The 17,106-nt window shown below is 42.4% G+C and overlaps 4 non-coding genes across 4 annotated transcripts; 1 reads left to right on the forward strand and 3 right to left on the reverse strand.

The window, feature by feature from the left end:
* Positions 1–3,493: 3,493 nt before the first annotated feature.
* On the forward strand, positions 3,494–3,684 carry LOC140285616 (U2 spliceosomal RNA). Its single transcript, XR_011910625.1, has one exon. It is a non-coding gene; the product is annotated as a U2 spliceosomal RNA (small nuclear RNA).
* An 11,497-nt stretch (positions 3,685–15,181) lies between these two features.
* Positions 15,182–15,369, reverse strand: LOC140285619 (U2 spliceosomal RNA). The gene has a single exon (XR_011910628.1). It is a non-coding gene; the product is annotated as a U2 spliceosomal RNA (small nuclear RNA).
* Positions 15,370–15,667: 298 nt separating this feature from the next.
* LOC140285597 (U5 spliceosomal RNA) lies at positions 15,668–15,781 on the reverse strand. The gene has a single exon (XR_011910608.1). It is a non-coding gene; the product is annotated as a U5 spliceosomal RNA (small nuclear RNA).
* Positions 15,782–16,200: 419 nt separating this feature from the next.
* LOC140285588 (U2 spliceosomal RNA) lies at positions 16,201–16,391 on the reverse strand. Its single transcript, XR_011910600.1, has one exon. It is a non-coding gene; the product is annotated as a U2 spliceosomal RNA (small nuclear RNA).
* Positions 16,392–17,106: the final 715 nt, after the last annotated feature.

Raw genomic sequence — 17,106 nt, forward strand, 5'->3', positions numbered from 1 at the left:
AAGCAATTCTTCACTGCACATGCATATGTAAATAGTAAAACAATTCCAATGTGTTAGCGAAACCTTCTATATCACAGTGGTTTCTAAGGTCTATTTTAAGTTCTTTGCCATCAGTGAGATGACATTGTTTACAAAGTGTGTCAAATTATCACTGAAGATCTTTTCAGGAATTTCAAATCTAGAAATTAGTTATTTTACGCGTGATTTTGCTACAGAGAGTGCATCTGCTTGTGCACATGGAAATATTTCAGACCATTTGGTAAAAACCTCTGTTGTCACTGAGCAGAATCGTTTCACTTAACATTTATTTAGTTCAATGAAATCTACACAATAATGAAATAATGAAATCCAAACAAATATGTTGAAAAAGATACACTGGCTTAGGGAATTATCTTCGTTTTGGTCTTAGATTGCCCTGTGGAATGTATTTTGCACATATTTGACCTGCTAGACAAAACTTTATTCATTTATTTATTCTAAAAAAAAAAATTCAATAATTAGTAAAACCATATGCTGTAAAAACCTTGTTCATTATTGCTTCAATCCCTCCTGTTGAGACATGACATGGTCCGTGGCTCAATACTGCAGCATATTTAAACAAATTCTTTGGCAGTATGGTTTTCCTTCCGGTCATTCATACGAGTCTATTGTAGATGGCAATTGAATAACATCTAATAATGCTAAAATATTTGTAGTTTATACATTTAGCTGTGGATGTCTACATACCTGTTTTTCCAATGCTGTGTTAACACATGTACAGTTGAGAAGGCATACTGACTGTCAGTGTAAACGTTAACAACCTTTTTGTTATTTAATTTACAAGCTTCAGTTAAAGCTACCAATTCGAGTAATTTTTTGGTAGTGGTTGTTTTAAGAAAACTTCAGTTTCTGTTACTACTGCAAATCCTGTAGCATTTGTGCCATCAGGGTTTTTTTGCTTGACCTGTTGAATAAATATAGTTATTTCTGCATTTTCATAACGTATATCAGTTAAGTCTGGCCTGGGTAAAACACTGATGGTTATTTCTGACATGCAATCATGAGGCTTTCCATCTGTGGGGTAGGTAGCAGTGTGGATGGATTAAGTGTAGCACATCTCTCGACAACAAGGTGTGGCTGTGAAAGAAGAACTGTTATGTAGGAGAGATGTCTGGTAAAGATATTTTGTTAAGTAACCATATCACAGCCACTGCATGAGGTACCTTAAGTGTTAATGGGTGAAATAACACCATTATTGTTGATGCCTGCACTGCCAATGGCTTCTGGCCATTGATTCAAAAGTACGATCTCGTCCCTTTTTCCCCTTTCAGTGGACACTGGCCCCTAATTACCGCAATTCAGCAGGGGGTCTTTCATTAGGAGTACTGGACTCCCCCGTGCACGGTTTCAGCTCCGACCCTGGACAGCGGAAAAAACGTTGAGATCTGGTTTGAGGACCCAATTGTTGAGAAAAGTCTCTCAATGAGACTCAGAGTTGCTGGAGTCAGTTAATGCAAATGTTTAATCTTGCAGCAAGTTCAAGAATGTGTGTGTGTATGGGTGTATGTGTGCGAACGTGTGTGAGTTTGTGTGTGTGAGAGTTTAAATAACCTGTAATCCACAGGCAGGCCTTAACTAGTATGGCACGGGTCCAGCCTGTCTCATCTTTTTTGGAAGGTCCAGCGCTCGGCCGTAACCCTTCTGTCTGTTTGGACTCTCACATACATTCGGTTAATCATAGAAAAACGAGAACAAAACTTTTTAGCCCCTTAAATTCATAAAACAGACATGGTGCAGTTATTTCCATTCTAGAAAATAAGAGTAATCACCACCATTCCTATAAATTCTGGATATTCTAACAATCTGAATCTTTTTTAAATGTTCGATGAAGCCCTTTGCTGTTCTGTTTAGAGACTCAGCTGATCATAAACCAAGTTTTGCTCTTGAACCAAGCTTCTAAACTCTTCACCTTTTTCATTTCTCAGTTAGTATTCACTTTAAAACTGATTAAAAGAAAAATTAAATGAATGCCTATCAACAAATGTGGGATCTAAACTCTAGTGCTTCCTCTAAAATAATTTCCTTTCTCAATTCAGAAATGTGTGTGTGTAAGTCACAACACCCGTGACACCAAAACGGCTTTCTTTTCTCTCTTTTCTCTACACTCTGCACTGTGAGCACACACAACAAATCAGAAAGGCTTTTTTCTCTCTTTTCTACATTATGGACTGTGGGGACACAAAACCGCTCTCTCTTTTTTTTTTTTTGATTGTGTGCCAGGGCGTTGTCTCACGTATTAGATTATGCTTAAGATACGAATGAGTTTATCAGTCACATCAGAATCCATACATACTGATCCTCCCGTAATAAAATGGTCGGATCTTATCAAACACACTTTGTTTCTTGTGACAAGTCAGCGAAACAGCGTATACACGTCAAGACACTGAATCAAGTTTGCCACAAGAACTCATAAGTTTGGCAGTATTGCTCTGCCGTCAGCAATCATACACCCATTTTATTTTCATGAGACATGTGCAGGCACCTGTTCATCTACTGTTCTATCACTATGAATTAGTTTATCTATTATCAATAAGGATACTTCTACAACTACTATCAAAGTATGTCCGGACTTCTTATGTTGTCAGTTGCTATATATGAATAAGTGGGTTGCTACTGAAAAGCATTAAGCATGTCACACAGCCCAAACATATAACATTTCAGGACACACCACACAGTTAACAACCACAGTGAAGCGTGTCAAAGCCCAAACATGTAACATTCAACAGGACACTTACACAACACATTCAAATCAAACAGTCAGACAACATACAAGAACCTATACCCCAGCCGGCATTGCTCCCTGCCTATTTTCCTACAACTCACTATGTGTGCGCACACCTTTATTCACAAACTCTTCAACTTATACTCTTTTACCGAAGCTGCTACAGCTCGATTGGCCAAATACCCTTAGATCCTATTTCGGTGAATTTGACATCTGCCTTACATATAACAGATTAGCGGTTTAGCAGTTTTAATTTAGTTTGAGTGAAGGAATTCATTTTATAGCAAAATCCGAAATCGTGAAGAACTCATGGAAGTAAGCTTATTCTCGGATTCCTGAATCTTTAGATTTGCTCTTTGTTTTACTGCAAAGTACAACGTTGAGCAGCACTAATGAGTTGTTTCTATTTTTGGCAGGCTTTATCTTTGCGGATGAAGCCCTTTCTGTCTGTGCAAAAGAAATCTTGTTACTGTGCAGAGTGACTTCTCTGAGTAGAGTCGCCTTACTTGTTGCGACTGTGCCAATGTTCGAAGCTGGAGTGCAAAGTTGTTGCTTGAATGGTGCTCGCTGGAGCGTGCGGTAGTGTAAAGTTATACCATTTAAAAGGGCTGAAGAGTGCTCAGTGCAGCGGGTGGGCCGAGGTGCAAAGTGACACTATGGCCATAAAAAGAACACCGCTACAAGTGCGCATTGTGCCAGGAAGGGCCCTCGGGCGTGAACCAGTGGACAGTTAACGCTTCTCGGCCTTTTGGCTAAGATCAAGTGTAGTATCTGTTCTTATTAGTTTAATGTCTGATGTGTCCTCTATGCGAGGACTACATATTAAATGGATTTGTATCAATAGGAGTTGAAAAAGGAGCTTGCTCCGTTCACTCCAAGCATCGACCCGGTACTGTAGTGCCCCTGGGAACGGTGCGCTCTCCTCTGCTCTTGTGAAAAAGCAAACAGCGGTGCAGGATGGAAGTTTCAGGGAGCCCAAGATGAAACTTTCTTTTAGTCTGCTGAGAAAAGAGAGTGAATGCGAAGTAGACTTTAACACGGTTCTGGGAGCGAGCCGAGTGCGGGCTAACCAGGAGAATTGCTTGAAAGAAACGCGACACCGAATGAGCGGTCAGAACAAAGCCTCAATACGGTGTTCCTGTGGTGTTTTTATAAAATGCGGTGAAAAAAAAGGTGTGAATGCCCCATAGAAAACTAAAAGGTGGAGCGGAAGTGTTCGGCTGCAAGAAGGTGTGAATGTCCGACTATATTTGGTGAAAAGCAGGTGAAGCAAGGTCTGAATGCCCAACCTTACATCATCAAAAGCGAGATCAGAGGTTTTTGGCTGCAAGAAGGCCATAGTTTGCCAAAAGTGGGTAAGGTGCGAATGACCGACTAAATATCAACAAAAGTGGGGGCGGAGGTCTTCGGATGCAAGTGGGTGTGAATATCCCACCATAGAAGTATGGTGGAGAGGAAGCTGTGAATGGCCGACCATAGTTTGCAAAAAGCGGGTGAGAAAAGGTGCGAATGTCCAACCATACATGATGAAAACAGGGAGCGGAGGTGTTTGGCTGCGACAAGGTGTGAATGTCCACCCATAATTAATGAAAAGCGGGCAACAAGTAGGTTCGAATGCCCAACCATACATCATCAAAAGCAGGAGTGGATGTGTTTGGCTACAAGAAGATTTGAATGTCCGAGCATAGTTTGTAAAAAGCGGGTAAGAAAAGGTTCGAATGCCTGAACATACATCATCAAAAGCAGGACTGGATGTGTTCGGCTACAAGAAGGTTTGAATGTCCGACCATAGTTGGTAAAAAGTGGGTAAGAAAAGGTTCGAATGCCCAAAATCGGCTGAAAAAAACTGTTGGGCTGCAAAAAGGTGTGAATGTTTGACTAAAGTTTGTAAGACAAGGTTCGAATGCCTGACCATGTATGATCAAAAGCGGGAGCGGAGGTATTCAGCTGCAAGAAGGTCTAAATGTCCATCATTAATTGCTAGAAAACATGAAACAAAATTTTCGAAAATCAATCTGCATATGATCATAAGTGGGAGAGGAGGTGTTCAGCTGCAAGAAGGTGTGAATGTCCTACCATAATTGCTGAAAAATGTGTTAGAAACGGTAGGAATGCCGGACCATACATCATCAAAAGCTAGAGAGGTGGTGTTCGGCTGCAAGTAGGTGTGAATGTCTGACTAAAGTTCAAATATATTAACAAAAGCGGGAGGAGAGGTCTTCGGATTAGTGGTTGAGAATTTCCAACCATAATCTATAAAATGCGGTGAAAAAAAAGGTGTGATAGAAACCTAAAAGGTGGAGCGGAAGTGTTCGGCTGCAAGAAGGTGTGAATGTCCGTCTGTAGTTGGTGAAAAGCAGGAAAAGCATGGTCTGAATGCCCAATCTTACATCATCAAAAGCGAGATCAGAGGTGTTTGGCTGCAAGAAAACGGGTAAGGTGTGAATGACCGACTAAATATCAACAAAAGTGGGGGCGGAGGTCTTCGGATGCAAGTGGGTGTGAATATCCCACCATACAAGTATGGTGGAGAGGAAGCTGTGAATGTCCGACCATGGTTTGTAAAACGCGGGTAAGACAAGGTGCGAATGTCCGACAATGTATGATCAAAAGAGGGAGCGGAGGTGTTCGGCTGCAAGGTCTGAATTTCCAACCATAATTTGTAAACACCGTTGAAGAAAAGCCTCGAAAGCCCGACTATACACCATCAAAAGCGGGAGCAGAGGTGTTCAGCTGCAAGAAGGTCTGAATGTCCACCAATAATTACTGAAAAATGGGTAAGAAAAGGTGTGAATGCCCAACTATACATCATCAAAAGCAGAAGTGGATGTGTTCGGCCACAAGAAGGTTTGAATGTCCGACCATAGTTTGTAAAAGGCGGGTAAGAAAAGGTTTGAATGCCCGAACATACACAATCAAAAGAGGGAGCGGAGGTGTTTCGCTGCAAGAAGGTGTGAATGTCCGAGCATAGTTTGTAAAAAGTGGGTAAGAAAAGGTTCGAATGCCCGAACATACACCATCAAAAGAGGGAGCGGAAGTGTTCCCCTGTAAGAAGGTGTGAATGTCCAACCATTGTTGGTAAAAAGCGGGTAAGAAAAGGTTAAAATACCCGACTCTACACAATCAATAGCGGTAGCGGAGTTGTTCGGCTAAAAGAAGGTGTGAATGTCCGACCATGGTTTGTAAAAAGCGGGTAAGAAAAGGTTCGAATGCAAAAATATACACCATCAAAAGCGGAAGCCGAGGTGTTCGGCTGCAAGTAGGTCTGAATGTCCACCCATAATTAATGAAAAGCGGGCAACAAGTAGGTTCGAATGCCCAACCATACATCAACAAAAGCAGGAGTGGATGTGTTTGGCTACAAGAAGGTTTGAATGTCCGAGCATAGTTTGTAGAAAGCGGGTAAGAAAAGGTGCGAATGCCCGACAATGTATGATCAAAAGAGGGAGTGGAGGTTTTCGGCTACAAGAAGGTTTGAATGTCCAACCATAGTTTGTAAAAAGCGGGTAAGAAAAGGTGCGAATGCCCGAAAATACACCATCAAAAGAGGGAGCGGAGGTGTTCCGCTGTAAGATGGTGCGAATGTCCGACCATAGTTGGTAAAAAGCGGGTAAGAAAAGGTTCGAATGCCCGAATATATACCATCAAAAGCGGAAACGGAGGTGTTCGGCTGCAAGAAGGTGTGAACGTCCGACAAAAGTTTGTAAAAAGCAGTTAAGAAAAGGTTCGAATATCCAACCAAACATAATCAAAAGTGGGAGCAGAGCTGTTCGACTGCAAATAGGTGTGAATGTCCACCCATAATTCCTGAAAAATGGGTAAGAAAAGGTGCGAATGCCCAACCATACATCATCAAAAGAAGAAGTGGATGTGTTCTGCTACAAGAAGGTTTGAATGTCCGACCATAGTTTGTAAAAAGTGGGTAAGAAAAAGTTCGAATGCCCGAACATACACCATCAAAAGAGGGAGCGGAGGTGTTCCGCTGTAAGACGGTGTGAAAGTCCGACCATAATTGGTAAAAAGCGGGTAAGAAAAGGTTAAAATACCCGACTGTACACAATCAATAGCGGGAGCGGAGTTGTTCGGCTACAAGAAGGTGTGAAAGTCCGACCATGGTTTGTAAAACGCGGGTAAGACAAGGTGCGAATGCCCGACAATGTATGATCAAAAGAGGGAGCGGAGGTGTTCGGCTGCAAGGTCTGAATTTCCAACCATAATTTGTAAACACCGTTGAAGAAAAGCCTCGAAAGCCCGACTATACACCATCAAAAGCGGGAGCAGAGGGGTTCAGCAGCAAGAAGGTCTGAATGTCCACCAATAATTACTGAAAAATGGGTAAGAAAAGATGTGAATGCCCAACTATACATCATCAAAAGCAGAAGTGGATGTGTTCGGCCACAAGAAGGTTTGAATGTCCGACCATAGTTTGTAAAAAGCGGGTAAGAAAAGGTTCGAATGCCCAAACATACACAATCAAAAGAGGGAGCGGAGGGGTTTCGCTGCAAGAAGGTGTGAATGTCCGAGCATAGTTTGTAAAAAGTGGGTAAGAAAAGGTTCGAATGCCAAAATATACACCATCAAAAACGGAAGCCGAGGTGTTCGGCTGCAAGTAGGTGTGAATGTCAGATCATAATTTGCAAAAAGCTGATGAGAAAGGTGTGAATGACCGACAATAATTACTGAAAAATGTGTTAGAAAAGGTAAGAATGCCGGACTATTCATCATCAAAAGCAGAGAAAAGGTGTTCGGATGCAAGAAGCTGTGAATGTCCAGCCACAATTACTCAAAAACGTTTAAGAAAAGGTAGTATTGCCAGACCATAAATGATCAAAACAGCGAGCGGAGGTGTTCCGCTGTAAGAAGGTGTGAATGTCCGACCATAATTGGTAAAAAGCGGGTAAGAAAAGGTTAAAATACCCGACTGTACACAATCAATAGCGGGAGCGGAGTTGTTTGGCTAGTAAAAGGTGTGAAAGTCCAACCATACATCCTCAAAAGCAGAACTGGATGTGTTCGGCTACAAGAAGGTTTGAATGTCCGACCATAGTTTGTAAAAAGCGGGTAAGAAAAGGTTCGAATGCCCAAACATACACCATCAAAAGAGGGAGCGGAGGTGTTCCGCCATAAGAAGGTGTGAATGTCCGACCGTAGTTGGTAAAAAGTGGGTAAGAAAAGGTTAAAATACCCGACTGCACACAATCAATAGCGGGAGCGAATGTGTTCGGCTACAAGAAGGTGTGAAAGTCCGACCATGTTTTGTAAAAAGCGGGTAAGAAAAGGTGCGAATGCCCGACAATGTATGATCAAAAGAGGGAGCGGAGGTTTTCGGCTAAAAGAAGGTCTGAATGTCCAACCATAATTTGTAAAAACCGGGGAAGAAAAGGCTTGAAACCGATTCAGACATGGATAAATATGAAGGACAAAGCAGTTTTAACTTGGTTTGAGTGAAGGAATTCATTTTATATCAAAATCCGAAATTGTGTAGAACTGGTGATAAGAAGCTTATTCTCGGATTCCTGAAAAGGTTTAGTGTTGTTCTTTGGTATACTGCAAAGTAATACTTTCTATTTTGTTGAAACCGATTAAGTTAAAACTGCTTTGTCCTTCATATTTATCCATGTCATAATAGCTTTAAACAAAAAAGAACGTTGTACTTTGCAGGATAGGAAAGAACAACTCTAAACCTTTTCAGGAATCCGAGAATAAGCTTCTTATCACCAGTTCTACACAATTTCGGATTTTGATATAAAATGAATTCCTTCACTCAAACCAAGTTAAAACTGCTTTGTCCTTCATATTTATCCATGTCTGAATAGGTTTCAACAAAAAAGAAAGTATTAATTTGCAGTATACCAAAGAACAACACTAAACCTTTAGGAATCCGAGAATAAGCTTCTTATCACCAGTTCTACACAATTTCGGATTTTGATATAAAATGAATTCCTTCACTCAAACCAAGTTAAAACTGCTTTGTCCTTAATATTTATCCATGTCTGAATAAGTTTCAACAAAAAAGAAAGTATTACTTTGTAGTATACCAAAGAACAACACTAAACCTTTAGGAATCCGAGAATAAGCTTCTTATCGCCAGTTCTACACAATTTCGGATTTTGATATAAAATGAATTCCTTCACTCAAACCAAGTTAAAACTGCTTTGTCCTTCATATTTATCCATGTCTGAATCGGTTTCAACAAAAAAGAAAGTATTACTTTGCAGTATACCAAAGAACAACACTAAACCTTTAGGAATCCGAGAATAAGCTTCTTATCACCAGTTCTACACAATTTCAGATTTTGATATAAAATTAATTCCTTCACTCAAACCAAGTTAAAACTGCTTTGTCCTTAATATTTATCCATGTCTGAATAGGTTTCAACAAAAAAGAAAGTATTACTTTACAGTATACCAAAGAACAACACTAAACCTTTAGGAATCCGAGAATAAGCTTCTTATCACCAGTTCTACACAATTTCGGATTTTGATATAAAATGAATTCCTTCACTCAAACCAAGGTAAAACTGCTTTGTCCTTCATATTTATCCATGTCTGAATGGGTTTCAACAAAATAGAAAGTATTACTTTGCAGTATACCAAAGAACAACACTAAACCTTTAGGAATCCGAGAATAAACTTATTTCCACGAGTTCTACACAATTTCGGATTTTGATATAAAATGAATTCCTTCACTCAAACCAAGTGAAAACTGCTTTGTCATATATTTCAGCAAGTATGGTCGGACATTCACACCTACTCACAGCCGAACACCTCCGCTCCCGCATTTGATGGTGTATAGTCGGGCATTCTCACCATTTCTCATCAGGTTTTTGCAAATTATGATGACATTCACACCTGCTTTTGATGTTGTATGGTTGGGCATTCGCACCTTTTTTTACCCATTTTTCAGGAATTATGGGTGGACATTCACACCATCTTACAGCTGAACACCTCCTCTCCCGCATATGATCATGTGCGGTTTGATATTCGAAAAATTTTCTTTCATGTTTTCTAGCAATTATTGATGGACATTGAGACCTTCTTGCAGCTGAACACCTCTCCTCCCGCTTTTGATGGTGTATAGTCGGGCTTTCGAGCCTTTTCTTCCCCGGTTTTTACAAATTATGGTTGGACATTCAGACCTTCTTGCAGCCGAAAACCTCCGCTCCCTCTTTTGATCATACATTGTCGGGCATTCGCACCTTTTCTTAACCACTTTTTACAAAACATGGTTGGACTTTCACACTTTCTTGTAGCCGAACACATCCCTTCCCGCTATTGATTGTGTACAGTCGGGTATTTTAACCTTTTCTTACCCGCTTTTTACCAACTACGGTCGGACATTCACACCTTCTTATGGCGGAACACCTCCGCTCCCTCTTTTGATGGTGTATGTTCGGGCATTCGAACCTTTTCTTACCCGCTTTTTACAAACTATGCTCGGACATTCAAACCTTCTTGTAGCCGAACACATCCAGTCCTGCTTTTGATGATGTATGGTTGGGCATTCGCACCTTTTTTTTTACCCATTTTTGAGGAATTATGGGTGGACATTCACACCTTCTTGCAGCTGAACCCCTCTGCTCCCACTTATGATCATGTGCGGTTGGATATTCGAACATTTTTTTTCATGTTTTCTAGCAATTATTGATGGACATTCAGACCTTCTTGCAGCTGAACACCTCCGCTCCCGCTTTTGATGGTGTATAGTCGGGCTTCCGAGCCTTTTCTTCCCCGGTTTTTACAAATTATGGTTGGACATTTAGACCTTCTTGCAGCCGAAAACCTCCGTTCCCTCTTTTGATCATACATTGTAGGGCATTCGCACCTTTTCTTACCCGCTTTTTACAAACCATGGTCGGACTTTCACACCTTTTAGTAGCCAAACAACTCCGCTCCCGCTATTGATTGTGTACAGTCGGGTATTTTAACCTTTTCTTACCCGCTTTTTACCAATTATGGTGGGACATTCACACCTTCTTACAGCGGAACACCTCCGCTCCCTGTTTTGATCATTTATGGTCTGGCAATACTACCTTTTCTTACCCGTTTTTGAGTTATTATGGCTGGACATTCACAGCTTCTTGCAGCCGAACACCTCTTCTCCGGCTTTTGATGATGAATGGTCCGGCATTCTTACCTTTTCTAACACATTTTTCAGCAATTATTGTCGGTCATTCACACCTTTCTCATCAGCTTTTTACAAATTATGATCTGACATTCACACCTACTTGCAGCCGAACACCTCGGCTTCCGCTTTTGATGGTGTATATTTTGGCATTCGAACCTTTTCTTACCCGCTTTTTACAAACCATGGTCGGACTTTCATACCTTCTTTTAGCCGAACAACTCCGCTCCCGCTATTGATTGTGTAGAGTTGGGTATTTTAGCCTTTTCTTACCCGCTTTTTACCAACTATGGTCGGACATTCACACCTTCTTACAGCGGAACACCTCCGCTCCCTCTTTTGATGGTGTATGTTCTGGCATTCGAACCTTTTCTTACCCACTTTTTACAAACTATGCTCGGACATTCACACCTTCTTGCAGTGAAACACCTCCGCTCCCTCTTTTGATTGTGTATGTTCGGGCATTCGAACCTTTTCTTACCCGCCTTTTACAAACTATGGTCGGACATTTAAACCTTCTTGTGGCCGAACACATCCACTTCTGCTTGTGATGATGTATAGTTGGGCATTCACACCTTTTCTTACCCATTTTTCAGTAATTATTGATGGACATTCAGACCTTCTTGCAGCTGAACACCTCCGCTCCCGCTTTTGATGGTGTATAGTCGGGCTTTCGAGCCTTTTCTTCAACGGTGTTTACAAATTATGGTTGGAAATTCAGACCTTGCAGCCGAACAACTCCGCTCCCTCTTTTGATCATACATTGTCGGGCATTCGCACCTTGTCTTACCCGCTTTTTACAAACCATGGTCGGACTTTCACACCTTCTTGTAGCCGAACAACTCCGCTCCCGCTATTGATTGTGTACAGTCCGGTTTTTTAACCTTTTCTTACCCGCTTTTTACCAACTATGGTCGGACATTCGCAGCATCTTACAGCGGAACACCTCCGCTCCCTCTTTTGATGGTGTATGTTCGGGCATTCGAACTTTTTCTTACCCGCTTTTTACAAACTATGGTTGGACATTCAAACCTTCTTGTAGCAGAACACATCCACTTCTTCTTTTGATGATGTATGGTTGGGCATGCGCACCTTTTCTTACCCATTTTTCAGGAATTATGGGTGGATATTCACACCTACTTGCAGTCGAACAGCTCTGCTCCCACTTTTGATTATGTTTGGTTGGATATTCGAACCTTTTCTTAACTGCTTTTTACAAACTTTGGTCGGACGTTCACACCTTCTTGCAGCCGAACACCTCCGCTTCCGCTTTTGATGGTATATATTCCGGCATTCGAACCTTTTCTTACCCACTTTTTACCAACTATGGTCGGACATTCACACCGTCTTTCAAGTGTAACACCTCCGCTCCCTCTTTTGATGGTGTATGTTCGGGCATTCGAACCTTTTCTTACCCGCCTTTTACAAACTATGGTCGGACATTTAAACCTTCTTGTGGCCGAACACATCCACTTCTGCTTGTGATGATGTATAGTTGGGCATTCACACCTTTTCTTACCCATTTTTCAGTAATTATTGGTGGACATTCAGACCTTCTTGCAGCTGAACACCTCCGCTCCCGCTTTTGATGGTGTATAGTCGGGCTTTCGAGCCTTTTCTTCAACGGTGTTTACAAATTATGGTTGGAAATTCAGACCTTGCAGCCGAACAACTCCGCTCCCTCTTTTGATCATACATTGTCGGGCATTCGCACCTTGTCTTACCCGCTTTTTACAAACCATGGTCGGACTTTCACACCTTCTTGTAGCCGAACAACTCCGCTCCCGCTATTGATTGTGTACAGTCCGGTTTTTTAACCTTTTCTTACCCGCTTTTTACCAACTATGGTCGGACATTCGCAGCATCTTACAGCGGAACACCTCCGCTCCCTCTTTTGATGGTGTATGTTCGGGCATTCGAACTTTTTCTTACCCGCTTTTTACAAACTATGGTTGGACATTCAAACCTTCTTGTAGCAGAACACATCCACTTCTTCTTTTGATGATGTATGGTTGGGCATGCGCACCTTTTCTTACCCATTTTTCAGGAATTATGGGTGGATATTCACACCTACTTGCAGTCGAACAGCTCTGCTCCCACTTTTGATTATGTTTGGTTGGATATTCGAACCTTTTCTTAACTGCTTTTTACAAACTTTGGTCGGACGTTCACACCTTCTTGCAGCCGAACACCTCCGCTTCCGCTTTTGATGGTATTTATTCCGGCATTCGAACCTTTTCTTACCCACTTTTTACCAACTATGGTCGGACATTCACACCGTCTTTCAAGTGTAACACCTCCGCTCCCTCTTTTGATGGTGTATGGTCGGGCATTCGCACCTTTTCTTACCCGCTTTTTACAAACTATGGTCGAACATTCAAACCTTCTTGTAGCCGAAAACCTCCACTCCCTCTTTTGATCATACTTTGTCGGGCATTCGCACCTTTTCTTACCCGCTTTTTACAAACTATGCTCGGACATTCAAACCTTCTTGTAGCCAAACACATCCACTCCTGCTTTTGTTGATGTATGGTTGGGCATTCGAACCTACTTGTTGCCCGCTTTTCATTAATTATGGGTGGACATTCACACCTTGTCACAGCCAAACACCTCCGCTCCCTGTTTTGATCATGTATGGTTGGACATTCGCACCTTTTCTCACCCGCTTTTTGCAAACTATGGTCGGCCATTCACAGCTTCCTCTCCACCATACTTGTATGGTGGGATATTCACACCCACTTGCATCCGAAGATCTCCGCCCCCACTTTTGTTGATATTTAGTTGGTCATTCACACCTTACCCGTTTTCTTGCCGCCAAACACCTCTGATCTCGCTTTTGATGATGTAAGATTGGGCATTCAGACCTTGCTTTTCCTGCTTTTCACCAACTATAGATGGACATTCACACCTTCTTGCAGCCGAACACTTCCGCTCCACCTTTTAGGTTTCTATCACACCTTTTTTTTCACCGCATTTTATAGATTATGGTTGGAAATTCTCAACCACTCATCCGAAGACCTCTCCTCCCGCTTTTGTTAATATATTTGAACTTTAGTCAGACATTCACACCTACTTGTAGCCGAACACCACCTCTCTAGCTTTTGATGAGGTATGGTCCGGGATTCTTACCGTTTCTAACACATTTTTCAGCAATTATGGTAGGATATTCACACCTTCTTGCAGCTGAACACCTCCTCTCCCACTTATGATCATGTGCGGATTGATTTTCGAAAATTTTCTTTCATGTTTTCTAGCAATTAATTATGGACATTTAGACCTTCTTGCAGCTGAACACCTCCGCTTCCGCTTTTGATCATACATTGTCAGGCATTCGCACCTTGTCCTACCCGCTTTTTACAAACTTTAGTCGAACATTCACACCTTTTTGCAGCCGAACACAGTTTTTTGCAGCCGAATTTGGGCATTCGCACCTTTTCATACCCACTTTTTACCAACTATGGTCGGACATTCACACCGTTTTACAGCGGAACACCTCCGCTCCCTCTTTTGATGGTGTATGTTCGGGCATTCGAACCTTTTCTTACCCGCTTTTTACAAACTATGCTCGGACATTCAAACCTTCTTGTAGCCGAACACATCCACTCCTGCTTTTGATGATGTATGGTATGGCATTCGAACCTACTTGTTGCCCGCTTTTCATTAATTATGGGTGGACATTCACACCTTGTCGCAGCCAAACACCCTGTTTCGATCATGTATGGTTGGACATTCGCACTTTTTCTCACCCGCTTTTTGCAAACTATGGTCGGCCATTCACAGCTTCCTCTCCACCATACTTGTATGGTGGGATATTCACACCCACTTGCATCCGAAGACCTCCGCCCCCACTTTTGTTGATATTTAGTCGGTCATTCGCACCTTACCCGCTTTTGGCAAACTATGGCCTTCTTGCAGCCAAAAACCTCTGATCTCGCTTTTGATGATGTAAGGTTGGGCATTCAGACCTTGCTTCACCTGCTTTTCACCAAATATAGTCGGACATTCACACCTTCTTGCAGCCGAACACTTCCTTCCGCTCCACCTTTTAGTTTTCTATGGGGCATTCACACTTTATTTTCACCGCATTTTATAAAAACACCACAGGAACACCGTATTGAGGCTTTGTTCTGACCGCTCATTCGGTGTCGCGTTTCTTTCAAGCATTTCTCCTGGTTAGCCCGCACTCGGCTCGCTCCCAGAGCCGTGTTAAAGTCTACTTCGCATTCACTCTCTTTTCTCAGCAGACTAAAAGAAACTTCCATCCTGCACCGCTGTTTGCTTTTTCACAAGAGCAGAGGAGAGCGCACCGTTCCCTGCGGCACTGCAGTACCGGGTCGATGCTTGGAGTGAACGGAGCAAGCTCCTTTTTCAAATCCTATTGATAAAAATCCATTTAATATGTAGTCCTTGCATAGACATATCACATATTAAACTGATAAAAACAGATACTACACTTGATCTTAGCCAAAAGGCCGAGAAGTGATATCTGTCCACTGGTTCACGTCCGAGGGCCCTTCCTGGCACAATGCGCACTTGTAGCGGTGTTCTTTTTATGGCCATAGTGTCACTTTGCACCTCCACCCACCCGCTGCACTGAGCACTCTTCAACCCTTTTAAATGGTATAACTTTACACTACCGCACGCTCCAGCGAGCACCATTCAAGCAACAACTTTGCACTCCAGCTTTGAACATCGGCACAGTCGCAACAAGTAAGGCGACTCTACTCAGAGAAGTCACTCTGCACAGTAACAAGATTTCTTTTGCACAGACAGAAAGGGCTTCACCCGCAAAGGTAAAGCCTGCCAAAAATAGAAACAATTCATTAGTGCTGCTCTCCACGGAAGTCTTTAGTAAAAGGCTAAAGACTTGTACATTATGAAGAGAAACCAGAGTACGATTATCCATCACTGCGGGAGCAGGGCATCAGGCTAGTTGGCATAGCCACCTTCCCCATGGTGAGCTTTGCTTGGTTGAGACGCTTGCCCCCCCCCCCCCCCCCCTTGCTCCTCGGCTGACCAAGTAGGAACAATCGGGCCCTATTCGATGGCTGCCTTGTCTTTTACTCTGTGCAAAAGACAAGGCAGCCACAAACAACATGGGAACACCGTATTGAGGCTTTGTTCTGACCGCTCATTCGGTGTCGCGTTTCTTTCAAGCAATTCTCCCGGTTAGCCCGCACTCGGCTCGCTCCCAGAGCCGTGTTAAAGTCTGCTTCGCATTCACTCTCTTTTCTCAGCAGATTAAAAGAAAGTTTCATCTTGGGCTCCCTGAAACTTCCATCCTGCACCACTGTTTGCTTTTACACAAGAGCAGAGGAGAGCGCACCGTTCCCAGCGGTACTGGAGTACCGGGTCGATGCTTGGAGTGAACGGAGCAAGCTCCTTTTTCAACTCCTATTGATAAAAATCCATTTAATATGTAGTCCTCGCATAGAGGACACATCAGACATTAAACTGATAAGAACAGATACTACACTTGATCTTAGCCAAAAGGCCGAGAAGCGATAACTGTCCACTGGTTCACGTCCGAGGGCCCTTCCTGGCACAATGGGCACTTGTAGCAGTGTTCTTTTTATGGCCATAGTGTCACTTTGCACCTCCGCCCACCCGCTGCACTGAGCTCTCTTCAGCCCTTTTAAATGGTATAACTTTACACTACCGCATGCTCCAGCGAGCACCATTCAAGCAACAACTTTGCACTCCAGCTTCGAACATCGGCACAGTCGCAACAAGTAAGGCGACTCTACTCAGAGAAGTCACTCTGCACAGTAACAAGATTTCTTTTGCACAGACAGAAAGGGCTTCATCCACAAAGGTAAAGCCTGCCAAAAATAGAAACAACTCATTAGTGCTGCTCAACGTTGTACTTTGCAGTAAAAGAAAGAGCAAATCTAAAGTTTCAGGAATCCGAGAATAAGCTTACTTTCTTCTCTCTTCTTCACGATTTTGGATTTTGCTATAAAATGAATTCCTTCACTCAAACTAAATTAAAACTGCTAAACCGCTAATCTGTTAAATGCAAGGCAGATGTCAAATTCACCGAAATAGGATCTAAGGGTATTTGGCCAATCGAGCTGTAGCAGCTTCGGTAAAAGAGTATAAGTTGAAGAGTTTGTGAATAAAGGTGTGCGCACACATAGTGAGTTGTAGGAAAATAGGCAGGGAGCAATGCCGGCTGGGGTATATGTTCTTGTATGTTGTCTGACTGTTTGATTTGAATA

The sequence above is a fragment of the Leuresthes tenuis genome, unplaced genomic scaffold (assembly GCF_036924035.1).
Source record: "Leuresthes tenuis unplaced genomic scaffold, fLeuTen1.0.hap1 SCAF_48, whole genome shotgun sequence".
NCBI classification, from domain to species: Eukaryota; Metazoa; Chordata; class Actinopteri; order Atheriniformes; family Atherinopsidae; genus Leuresthes; species Leuresthes tenuis.